At 37.2% G+C, this 12,278-nt stretch overlaps 1 long non-coding RNA gene across 2 annotated transcripts in view; it reads right to left on the bottom strand.

Annotated features, from left to right (window-relative positions):
- LOC308557431 overlaps positions 1–12,278 on the bottom strand; it is a 255,127-nt gene that overhangs the window by 59,614 nt on the left and 183,235 nt on the right. For both annotated transcript variants that reach the window (XR_013998835.1, XR_013998836.1), the window contains one exon: positions 1,538–1,582. This is a non-coding gene — a long non-coding RNA (uncharacterized lncRNA). The remainder of the gene's footprint in view (positions 1–1,537; positions 1,583–12,278) is intronic.

Raw genomic sequence — 12,278 nt, forward strand, 5'->3', positions numbered from 1 at the left:
ATTCTAATTTTATTAGATTTAGAGTCAAAATCGTTTTAAATCAATAACCAGCAAGGCTCATATTTTTCTATCAATATACCAAAAACAACAGAAATAATCACCTAAAGATAAAAAACAACAAATGCAACAAAGTTATGAACCTGCTTTATCATCTTTCAATGCTTTGAAACTATAGTAGACGATATATAAAGATTAAATAGAATCACAAAACCTCAGCCATTCAACAGAAAGTGATAAAATGCCCCATCACAAAAGGTAACTACAGATTAGAGCTATAATGTAACAGCTAGAAAAACAAAGGATTTCTTTAGCTTCTACAACTGCAATATGTCTCAGCAGGTCTCACCCAGAGCTACACACAAGGTATTCTTTCTCATTAGTGAGAACTACTCTTCTGTCACTCAACCAGATCACCAAAAAGAATATGCTCTTTCCATATGGGATTAGAGGAATCACACATTCATTTTACATTTCTTGTTTTACTGGATCTTCAGTAAGTGAACAAGAATGAAATATCACTGCATGTATTTTACATAAGAGGAAACTTTGCATCGTGTAGGCACCATGATTTGCCAGCCACAAAGCTCAGCAGTGAGCACAAATACACAGCAAACATCAGAGATCATCGACTAAGGCCTAAATAAAGGCAACCTGCCTTGACGTTTTTATGAGAACATTCTGACTCCTGGCCCACTGTTAGTTTTTATGTCGTTGTTGTTTTGGTTTTTGTCTTATGTCTTTAATCGACTCTTCTGCCTTTTTTAGGCATGGAGCAATTCGTCCTGAATTAGAAAAGAGGTGCTAGAATGTGGGAGTGAGAAGCTGACCTACATCTGAACAATTTGCATGTGATTCACCATAATTAAACAATTTGGTCTGAAATAGCTACAATTAAGCTATTATCTGAGAAAGTAGTTACTAGACTAGAAATTCTAAATTTATCTGCACATAAGTTGTAGCCAAGAAAAGAGCCGCATTTTCTGGTACTTTTATTAAAGTAAATTCTTCCAAGTTAGCATTTATATTACTAAATCACTGATAGCTAATTATATTTATTAGCTATAAATATAATATATTTTGTTGCTTCTTAAGAAATTTTAGGTTTAAAATAGCAAAAATTATATATAAAATTGTTGTAGACAAGAGTATCTCAGTTTCTAACAATATATTACATATATTAATGTACATTAATGTACATATTATAAAATTGCCTTCCTGATATATGGAAATTGCATATGCTAGAGTCAAACTACCCTAAAATTATGCAGGCAGTAATACAAAAATGTAAGAACAAGAATAAATTCTGCCTAAAGTGAAACATAAACTACCATAATATATAATATGTAATAGTATGGAGAAAATTTCAAACTGAAGCTTCAACACTATGTATTGGATGATTTCAAGTTTAGCAAGTGAGTAGATCTAGCACAGTTTTCAGTTGTTCAGAATGAGCAACATCAAACAAGAGGAGTAAATTATTGAAACTTGGATAAGACAAACACAACATACTTCATATTCAGAAAAATTTTTTTCCTACCTTTATAGGCACATTTAAGTTTTCTGATTAATCTTCAAGGATACCCTAAAAAAGAAATAGAAAATAGATGACATTGTTTTCACATTATTATCAATATTGAGTGCTAGTGGTCTGTTTGTTGGGGGGTACTCTGTTTACTATGGCAAGGCACTGGCTATTTCACCCTCAAATCTGCAGGATTCTGGCAACCCTGAAGGTGACATAGGGCACATGAGCATCATCTATGGATTGAGCTTTTTTGCTGCATGAATATAGGAATTAAGACTCTTGTTCATAACTATTAGCCAATTTGGTAATTTTACTATTGATAGCTGGTAACAGTGGAAAATAAAAAATAAAATCATGTCATGTTGCAAAAATGAAGCAAAACAATAATAAACAATAAAAATCATGAACCAAAACTTCTAGATTTAATTACTTCTTTTTTTTTTCTTTTATTTTAAAGAATAGTTTATTGATTTTTAGAGAGAGAGGAAGGGAGAGGAAGAGAGAGAGAAACATGGATGTGAGAGCACAACATGGATCCGCTGCCTCTTGCTCGTCCCTTACTGGGGATCGAGCCTGCAACCCAGGCACGTGCCCTTAACCGAGAACGGAACCGACGGTCTTCTGGCGCATATGACAATGCCCAACCAAAAAGGCACACTGGCCAGGGCTACATCTTTTTCTAGAGTTAAAAATATAGACGCTAAGATTTCAGTCCACGTTGTGGATATGACCACAAGATTTCAGTGAAATCTTAAGTTATAGAGATTTAAGAGAAATGTTACCTGGCATACGCAGTAACTGTAAGAAAATTCTCATGCCCTTCATTAGAACAGAATTAGTCTTAGAACTAGAACAGAATTAGTCTTAGAACTAGAAGGTAAATTAAAAATCAACGGGTCCAACATCCTTGCTTTTCAAAGCAAAACAAGGTTGCATAGCCAGCTCATAGAACTAAGGGTAGAATTTCCATCTCCTAGCCTCACGCTCATGCCACAGCATTAAGTTACTGAAGTCTTTGTAACTTCCAAGACTGAAAAGAAGTGAAAGGAATGGAATTGCACACTGTTCTCTTGATAAGTTTCATCTTCTTAATGAAGCGTCATCCTCCCGCCTGAATACATAACCTGTGTCGTCAACATTTACTGCATCTACCTCATTCAAAACTCCTTTCGTTGGTGAAGGGAGATACCGACGATTTAGATGACAGGATTCTAATCTTAAACTGCTTACAAATCAATGACAGAAAGCAGAAAAGGAATCAAAGAAAAAAACACATGAGCTACAAAGCTGACAAAACCAGTCAGTAACACTAGCTGGACATGAGAGAAGCCACCCAGTAGTACTTCACAGCAAATCTGTTTTCTGGGCAGCTTTCAAAGAAAATCTACTAATGTTCTTTAACAAATGTCTCCCTCACCCTAAACTGATCTGCACTATTATAAGCAGTAATAAAATCATTCTTTTTTGCTCTCTGGTTAGACTTCATTTAAAAGACAAACACATAATTTGTGATTCTTCATGAATAAAATGTAATTTTTATAACAACAACAATGGTTTTTTAAGATATTTCTTTAAAATACTTTCAAAAGATAGATAATAATCCCTGGCCCAGTTTGTTTTTCAGTTAACAATAACCTCTTGTTTTCAGAGAGTGCAATAACAGAATCAACGTTACATAAGCGCAGAACCTACCTCTGTACTGTCAAGGCCTAGAATTGTAAGAGACTGGGAACTGAGCAAGCAGCAATACAATAGCTGTGGAATGTTTTCTTGTGCTATAATCTCAGAAACAGCTTGTGTGTGTCACACTGGAAGCTAACAGTATTAATGAGATGCCTCTCCCTTCGCTGGACAAAGTCAAAAATTAATTCCTGTTTCCTCTGCAGAATATCAAAGGATGAGTTTGATAAATTTAAAAGTTACATCAGATATAAAAAAAGGTATTAGATACAAAGTGTTTCCAAAATGTGCGATTCAAATAATTTGAGAGTTTGGATGTATTTAGCTAAAGTAGGTAGTATTTTTGAGAAGATAAAGCATTATTTAGTAATAAGATGTACTTGCTGGATTTTATTACTCCAATTTTTCAACTCTGCTTAAATCATGAAGAAAGAATGCTGAGACAATTTTTTGTGTGCCAAAGTTTAAGTAACTTACTTATCCCAATTATAGTTAAGAGAAATGAAGTCACAGAATGAATTGCAAAGAAATAAGTTTGTTCAAATTTCAGTAAGCTGTAAAGTATAAAGAACATCTACATTTTCAGCAGTTATTTTATTATATATAAATATAAATACACACCCTTATACACACAGTTTTGGATGGACACAATTATGCTGTACACGAGCAGACTTGTTAGATACTTAGATGTATCCTTCTAATCCATTGTGTATTTTATTCTCAAATATCCTTGACTAGAGACTAGAGTTTTGGCATTTTTAATATCTCCAAAATCAGAGTTATTGAAAATAAATACTTCTACGAGTTTCCAAGTGATGCACGGCACAAATGACTGCCAACTGAAGGGGCAGTTACCACAGTGTGGAAAGCAAGGCTTCGCAGACAGTTGGAGAGAGACTAAGAAGTAAATGTCAAGCTACTATATTTAATCTAAAATTAATTAGAAACTTCTTGTTCTCAGCTCTCCTCTCTCCCACCGAAAAGACTATTGTTGCTTATTAAGATGCTACCAAGAACACTTAAAAAGATCTCTTCTTTTATAATAAAAGCATGTTGAACAATCCAGAGAATTTAAAGTATTGTACCAATGTACTTAAGCTTTCATTCCCAAAGGCTGTAACTCTTTGGTCAAAATAAGAGGTCACAGCAAGTGTATATGCTACAAAGAAAGCGAATTGCTCGACCCATTTGGATAGGAGCAAAATTAGACATAATAACAACTAACTTTATAATGTTTACACTATATACCTGTAACACAAAATAAGCATCCATTTTATAATGCACAAATAGGGACTAATACTTCACATATTTATGAAAATAGAATTTAAAAGAATAGTATTATATGTAGGCCAAGTGGGTTAAAATCTTCTTGATTGTTTAGATAAGTCCTCTTATTTTACAGATCTATAGTGAATTAAGATGTATAGCATAATATTTATGAGTAAAGCCTAATTTTATTATCACAGTATATGTTTTCTTTTGATTTTCTAGTAAACTTCGTATTGCCATTTTAGGAATAATGGCCATTAAAACCTTCACATTTTTAGCTTTGAGGTTTACTTCCAGTTCCTCTTTAGTATTCAAATCAAATAATGTCTACTAGTCATATATTTTTACTTGAAAACCTATATTCTTCTATTTGGTCAACACAAGATTAAAAATAAAGCTAAATTAAAATATTAAATTTTTTGACATTACTAGCAAAGCAGATATTTTTTGTTCATTATAAATAGATGTATTGTTTCTGCCTAGCCTTGGACACAGTCAATTTTCTCTTCTAGGTTGTACAATTTGAAGAACCCAATTCTATAATTTTAATCACAGTGCAGGGTAGAATAAGGGTTATTGGTAGTCTCTTAGTCTTGGTCTCTTTAATAATTATGACAGGGCCTGGCCGGGTGTGGCTCAGCAGTTGAGCATCGACCTAGGACCCAGGCGATCCGGGTTTGATTCCCGGTCAGGGCACATGTCTGGGTTGTGGGCTTGATCCCCAGCAGGGGACATGCAGGAGGCAGCCGATCAATGACTCTCTCATCATTGATGTTTCTATCTCTCTCTCCCTCTCCTTTCCTCTCTCTGAAATCAATAAAGATATATTTAAAAAAAAAAAAATTATGACAGGAAGTTGTGGTTTAGTTCATGACACACAGGTTCTTCTCATAAATGTGTTTAAGACCTAAAGCTTTTATAGTATTATAACCACCTTCACTTCTTAACTAATAATCATAGGATGGTCTAAATCAATATAAGGCCACTCCTGACCTTTCCAAAGCTTTGGATTCCTGGCCTCAAGATATTATGGTTTGAGAATACAGTAGTCCCCTGCCCTTATTCGTAGTTTTACTTTCTGCAGTCAAGTATGGTCCAAAAATATTAAATGGGAAAGTACAGAAATAATTAATAAGATTTAAATTGTATGCTGTTCTGAGTTGTGTGATGAAATTTCAGACCTGTCCTGTCTATCCCACTCACAATGTGAATCACCCTTTGTCCAGCATGTCCACACGGTATTAGTCACTTAGTAGCTGTCTTGGTTATGAGATCGATTATTGTGGTATCACAGTGCTTGTGTTCAAGTTACTCTTATTTTACTTAATAATGGCCCCAAAGTACAAGAGTAGTGATACTGGAAATTAGGAAGTGCCAAGGAGAAGACATAAAGTATCTCCTTTAAGTAAAAAAGATAAAAGCTTTTGACTTAATAAATGAAAAAATCATAAGCTGAGGTTGCTAAGATCTACAGTAAGAATAAATCTTCTATCCATGAAATTATAAAGCAGGAATAAGAAATTTGTGCTAGTTTCACTGCTGCACCTCAAACTACAAAAGTTATGACCACAATGTGTGGTAAATGCTTAGTTAAGATGGAAAAAGAACTGAATTTGGGAGTGGCAGGCATGAACAGAAAGCGGTTCCAACTGACCTCAGTGTGTTGCATTGGAGAACACTGAGTCTATATGAAGAAACCAGCAAGGGATCTACTGAAACAAGTCACACCGAGCCATTTACTGCAAGTAAGAGATGGCTACACAAATTCAAGAATGGGTTTGGACTGAAAAATGTAAAATTAGGGAGAAGTTGAGTCTGTTGATCAAGAAGCCTCTGCCACATTTATGGCAGAGTTGAAGAAGTTGGCAAGGGTTAAGCAGTATCCGCGTTCCAGGCATCCACTGGGGGTCTGGGAACTTATGCCCTGTAGATAACTGGGGACTACTGCAGTTCCAACGGTAGCTTCATGTCCAAGGAATTTGATAAGGCTTTTCCCCACAAAGCTTCTATTGAACAGAATGATACGACTGGTTTTCTGCCAAAAGATCACTGCAAAGTGATCCTTTTTCTCCAAGTGACAGTTGGAACGTGGCCAGTGGGATGGTTCTAGAAGTGTTCTTAAGCAACTTGTAGAGGCCCAGCATACTTCCAAAAGTAATAAACGAATTTATAAACAAATATGTAGTATGTAATACGGTGGTAAGTGATATGAAGAGAAATAAAGCAGGGAAAAGGGGGCAGTGAGTTGGTGTTACATTTTTAGATAAGGTGGGAAGGTTAGAAAAATCAGGAGTGAAAAGCAAAAGTCACACTGTTTCTTGGAAGCTATCAGCTATCACCCTGGTTCGGCTATTGTAGAGGGTTGAGCCTGAGATTCTCCTTCATGTAACCATGTGATCTTTCTATAAAATGGGATAATCACATACACTTTGCAGATTTTTGTAACACATAATTGATTGTAGAAGTCTGACAGGTAAATATCTGAAAGGTAGAACACAGTGACTAAAGGAAATGCACTAGAATAGACCTTCATGGGCTTCGCTTAGCTTCGGACACCATCCTAGGACACTTACACACCCGAGTTAAAACCCATAATTATATCTATTTTTGTAGATAAGGAAATGGACATTTAAGAAGATTAAGGAACTTTCTAGCATCACATAGACTGTAAGGGACCAAGGCAGGGATTTGGTCTGGGTCCCTGGCACTCGAAGGCCCAGTTCCCGAAGCCCCATCTTACTGACCCTCTGAAGACTAAACTATCAGGTGTCTCCCCCCATCGCGTCAATTCTCTCAGTCCTTAACACCTAGTATAATAGAGTCAGGCACCGCACAAGGATGTTTCCCAAGGAAAGGCCAAATTTACCACAGTGGTCCCGTAAGGTTGTAACGGAGCTGATAGTGGGGTTTGCTCATTGAATTCCACATATGAGTGAAACCCTGTGGTACTTGTCTTTCTCCGACTGAACTACCGAGCAAAATCGAGACAGACTCATAGACAGAGAGCAGGCTGACAGCTCGGGGGGAGGGGATGGTGTTTAGGGGTGGAGGGATTCAGCAAAAAAGAGAAAAAGAGAGAACTATGGGCGTGGACAACGTTGTGGTGGTTTCAGGGGTGGAGCGGAATGGGTGGAAGAGGGCAGGGAAGGGAGAAAAGGCGATGGGAAAAGATTATACTGGAGCTAAGAATTTCTGTTGTAGCTGCTGTAACATCCGAGCGCAACACATTACTCACGTGTTTGCTGTGATGCTCGTGTACACAAGCCCACTGCTGAGCCAGTTGCATAGGGGTACAGCACGTGAAACCATAGCAGTAGGATATATCACCTAGGTTTGTGGACGCACAGCTTACGATGTTGGCGCAGCAAACTCGCCTAAGGACACCTTCCTCGGAATGCATCCCCATCGTTACGCCGCGCGGGACGGCAACCGTAATGCTTTATGTTTCTGCCACATCTTAAAATTCTTACAGCATGTTCCCTAATGACTTATTGTCACTCTTATAAAAGTTCCGAAGAAGGTTTTACTCAGGAAAGGGAAGGTAGAACGGCTATATGACCAGTTACATAACTTCTAAGTGCTAGAAAGACAGCACTAAAACTCAAGTTTGCAGACCCTGAGTCCACCTGTTTTTCCACTGGATTATACGGCCTTATATTTGGGGTTCTGAAGGGAGGCAGGGGCTCTCCAAGGCAGGAATGCAGCCCTGTCTTTTACTCGCAGCTGAGCCTGTGTAGTAACAGATAAAACAAGTTCCCCCATGTCCTGATGTTAGCAATCTCATTCTTCATCATCTGAAGCTCCATCCCACAAAATGCATTTCCCCTCCACCCACCGCAGACACCAAGAACCGTCTGAAGTCCGCACGTGCGCTCTCTAGGTGTGGATTTACCTTTCCTGCGGATGGGTCTCTGTAACAAAGACACTGCACAGCTCTCCTCCCTTTCTTCTCTCCTGATTAACCTTTATCCACCCTCCAAATTTCAACGGATGCTTCACTTTCTCAGACAGGCCTTCCCCCGCTACCCTGTTTATTCCTCTCCACTCCCCGGCAACTGTGACAGCCGATAGTTACTTTTGTGTGTGAGTATTGAATAACCTGTCTCACTTGGCCACCAGACTGTAAGCTCCATGAAGGCAGGGTCAATTCTGCCTGCTTATCAGTTCTGACATGTTGTAAGTGCTCAGGAAACACCGGGGAATAAATGAGTTGAGCTGCAACATAGTTCAGAGGAGATGATTCCTATCTGCACTCTCACACATGAAGATGCGGGCATCCTAAGGCCAGGCATCAGTCACTTTCTTGGTCAGACTTTCCTTTAAATGATGTTTGTTTGCCTGGCTAACATGAAACAAGGATAACAAGGGACTATTTCTATTTTTCAGGCAGATACTTCATCCCCACAACTTTTTATTATACCCTGGAGAGCCTTCCATTCATCTCTATGACTCGCTAGTGCACATACTGTTTCATATTTTAAGAAAAACAATTCTATTTCAACACATTCCAATTCTAGGAGTCACCAAATTATATTCAGGCACCAAAGAGAAAACTACTCTGTGCTATTTACTGATGTTTCAGTGAGTCAAGTAGAAATATTTTAAATTGTTGTCTCATGATTCTCAAGAACATTCCATGTAAAATATGAGATCCAGTTCACCTAAGTTCCTCCTCAAAACCTCATGTATTATTGGATCAAATTACACAGCATTTGTATTTTGAAACTGAGCCCTTTTCCTCTGGCCAATTTCTCCTCACATTTTTCCAGCCAATCCATACACACACACACACACACACACACACACACACACACACACACACACACACACCTTGATCAAGAATTGAAATTTAGACAATGTGAAAATATCTGTATAAATATATAATCATTTCTGTTTCGTTTTACAAAAACTAGACAAGTTAAATGTTCAAGAAAACTTAAAAATACTTTTTGAACTGAAAACTCTTAAAAAATATATTGATGTATGAGAATGGCTTTAAATAGCAAGTTTTTCCAAGCCATATAGAGCTCTTATATCTTCTTTCCCATCTGCAAAGTTATGTCTTCAGCTTATGACTAAGAGACCAGAAAAGCAGTATAAATTAGGTTATAAATATATCTTGAAACACTTTTATTAGATATTCCATAACCGCATAAAAGCAAAGCACATCGCTGTGGTGAATAAGTAGTATTTGTATTGCACAAATAATCATGTCAATGTGTATTCTTTTAAGTACGAGCAAGGACAAATAAATATAAAAATAAATATAACTTTTATGTATGATGTATAATAATAATCCATGACAAAAGAAACAGAAATTAGATATTTAGAAGCAATTTCCAAAATTAAGTTTTTCTCTGCACTCATTACCTAAAATATATATTTTTTATGCTTTACACAGATGTCTAAAATTCAAACTCCTATAGCAATCTGACACTGTAAATTAAATACATGGACCAGGGTGAGCTGTGGTGGGTTGGAGAGCGCATGTCAAGAGTTTGTAACTTTTGCTTTAAAGAAAGATTTAAAACCTCTCCTACATATACTTACTTTTTCTCCACATGCAGAAATACTTTTAAAATTAGTTAATTTAATATATAAGGTGTCTGGTTATGTGAGAGTTATTGTATAAGTTGTCCTCAAATTGCCGAGAATAATAAAACTGTGTTTCTGTTTCAAGGTGCCTATCATCTAGTGCAGTCATTTTCATCTCATGGCACACAAACTAGTAACTAAAATTCTGCAGTACACCTAAAAATATATTTTTTGCCAACCTGACAAAAAATAGGTATAATTTTGATTCATTCACACTGGATGGCTACTGTTGTGTTGGCTGTTGTCATTTTTTTTTTTTCTTTGACAATCTAAAAGAGGTCAATTTCAATGACTCAATAGTGAGGTACTGCACGTTTTAAAAATTCTTGAGGCCCACCAGTGTGCCTGTTATGGCACACGGCTTACAATCACTGATCTAGTGGCTTAGACAAACACATAATAGGAAAAATAATAGTAAGAGTAATGATAGATGCTGATGGAGAGATGCACAGGGGATTACAGGAACATGGCTTTCAGTCATCGTCTCTGACTGGAACCAGGGAGAAGGTGAGAACCTGCTGGGCTCTACAAGGACAGATAAGAATGAACTAGAACTAGAATCGGCAAAAATGCGGGGGTATGAGGAGAAAGCCCCCAAAGGAAACGGCGTAACCCCAAACCCAGACAAGGAATAGCATGATGTAGGAAGAAAATTACTATCACTGAAGTGTTACAGAGACTATGAGGCAGGGGGAGGGCTGGACATGTAGTTGGAGACTTTGACAAAATTCAGATCACGGACCATCATGTTGTCTAAGGTGTTTATCACAATCAGCATGCAAATGAATTTACTTATTTGCCATATCTTATAGGACTTAACTGGGTGGTGCAGTTTCTGTTTTGAGAATGATTCTGAGGGAATATTAGGACTTATTATTTAAATAGAATATTTTACCTGATTACTAAATACTTAGGGCTTTGATTTTGTATAAGGTGTGAATCATAGGTAAAAACGTGGGAAGAAAGGCAGGGCAAGTTTAATTAGTCTCCATCCAAAGCTCATAGGGCGGTAGGTCACCATTTTGAAGAATGCAGTCTCTTAACATTCTGTCCAATAGTGAACTCTCCAAATCTGAGGGGCCCTTATAGCATGACTGTGAGAAGAAAACCTTGGATTGCTGATTTCTAATCCAAAAAGCATGTTGGGCTTACCCGGAGGCCTTTTCAAAAGTACACATGCCAAGGCCCCACTCTGGACCTACTAAAGCAAAATATCCATGGATGGGTCTAAGGCATAGGCATTCTGAAAAGGCCCCCAAAGTGATTCTGATGTTCACATGTAGATGAGAATCATGGCCCTACATGGGAGCTAGGATTGCTCAAACCCCAGCTCATGGCTCCTGTTCTTCACACAGTCTACTTTAATAAAAGGTGTGATGTAGGCAGAATTACTCTAGAAGTCCCTTCATCCACCAGCAGGATGAAACTTTTCACCTGTACCAGAAAAGCTATAAGGTAGATGACAGAGTGAGATGGATTTCCACTTCTCCATTAGAAAATGGAATAAAATTCTAGGAGTGCTTTTGCTAAGTTTCAGCTATTTTTTCTAAAATTTCAGTTTGTGCCATCTAGGTTTTCCAGTTAAACCAGGGTTAGAAAGGAGGGTGGTATACTCAGGAAAAAGCACACAAAACAAAACAACAACAAAACAGATCACACAAGTCTACAAATTGGACTTAAAGTAATTAAATCTAGTTAAAATGGCATCATATATTTAGGTACATAATACAATTATACAAACTATATAGCAAATTATACAAAATATATAGTAAAATTTCAAAAATAAGAATATTGGATATCACATGAATGATTTGATTTAAACTGGTCAAAATACTTAAATGGTTTATTAATTATGCCTGTTTCTTAGCCAAACTCTTCCTTTTTCAGATAATAGAATGGATCCTGAGATGGATAGATATGAACACTGGGCGTCATTCCTCTCTTCTCTCCCTTTACTTCCTCACTTCCACTCTCCCCATGTAATGTCAGACTTTTTTTTGCCTTTAAATGCTGCTAGTTACTACAGTACTCTTGGGAGAAGGTGTTGGCAAAATATCTGTGTGTGTGTGTGCACGCGCGTGTGTACATAGTAAGCAATGGGGCACAATACCTTCCAGATGAAGAGAAATTGCATTTCCAGTAATCACAGGTGCAGTGACCTTCTTAGAGTATAACAATTTAACAGAGAGAGAGATAGATAGAGAGAGAG

The sequence above is a fragment of the Miniopterus schreibersii genome (assembly GCF_964146895.1).
Source record: "Miniopterus schreibersii genome assembly, chromosome: 5".
Classification (NCBI taxonomy): Eukaryota; Metazoa; Chordata; class Mammalia; order Chiroptera; family Miniopteridae; genus Miniopterus; species Miniopterus schreibersii.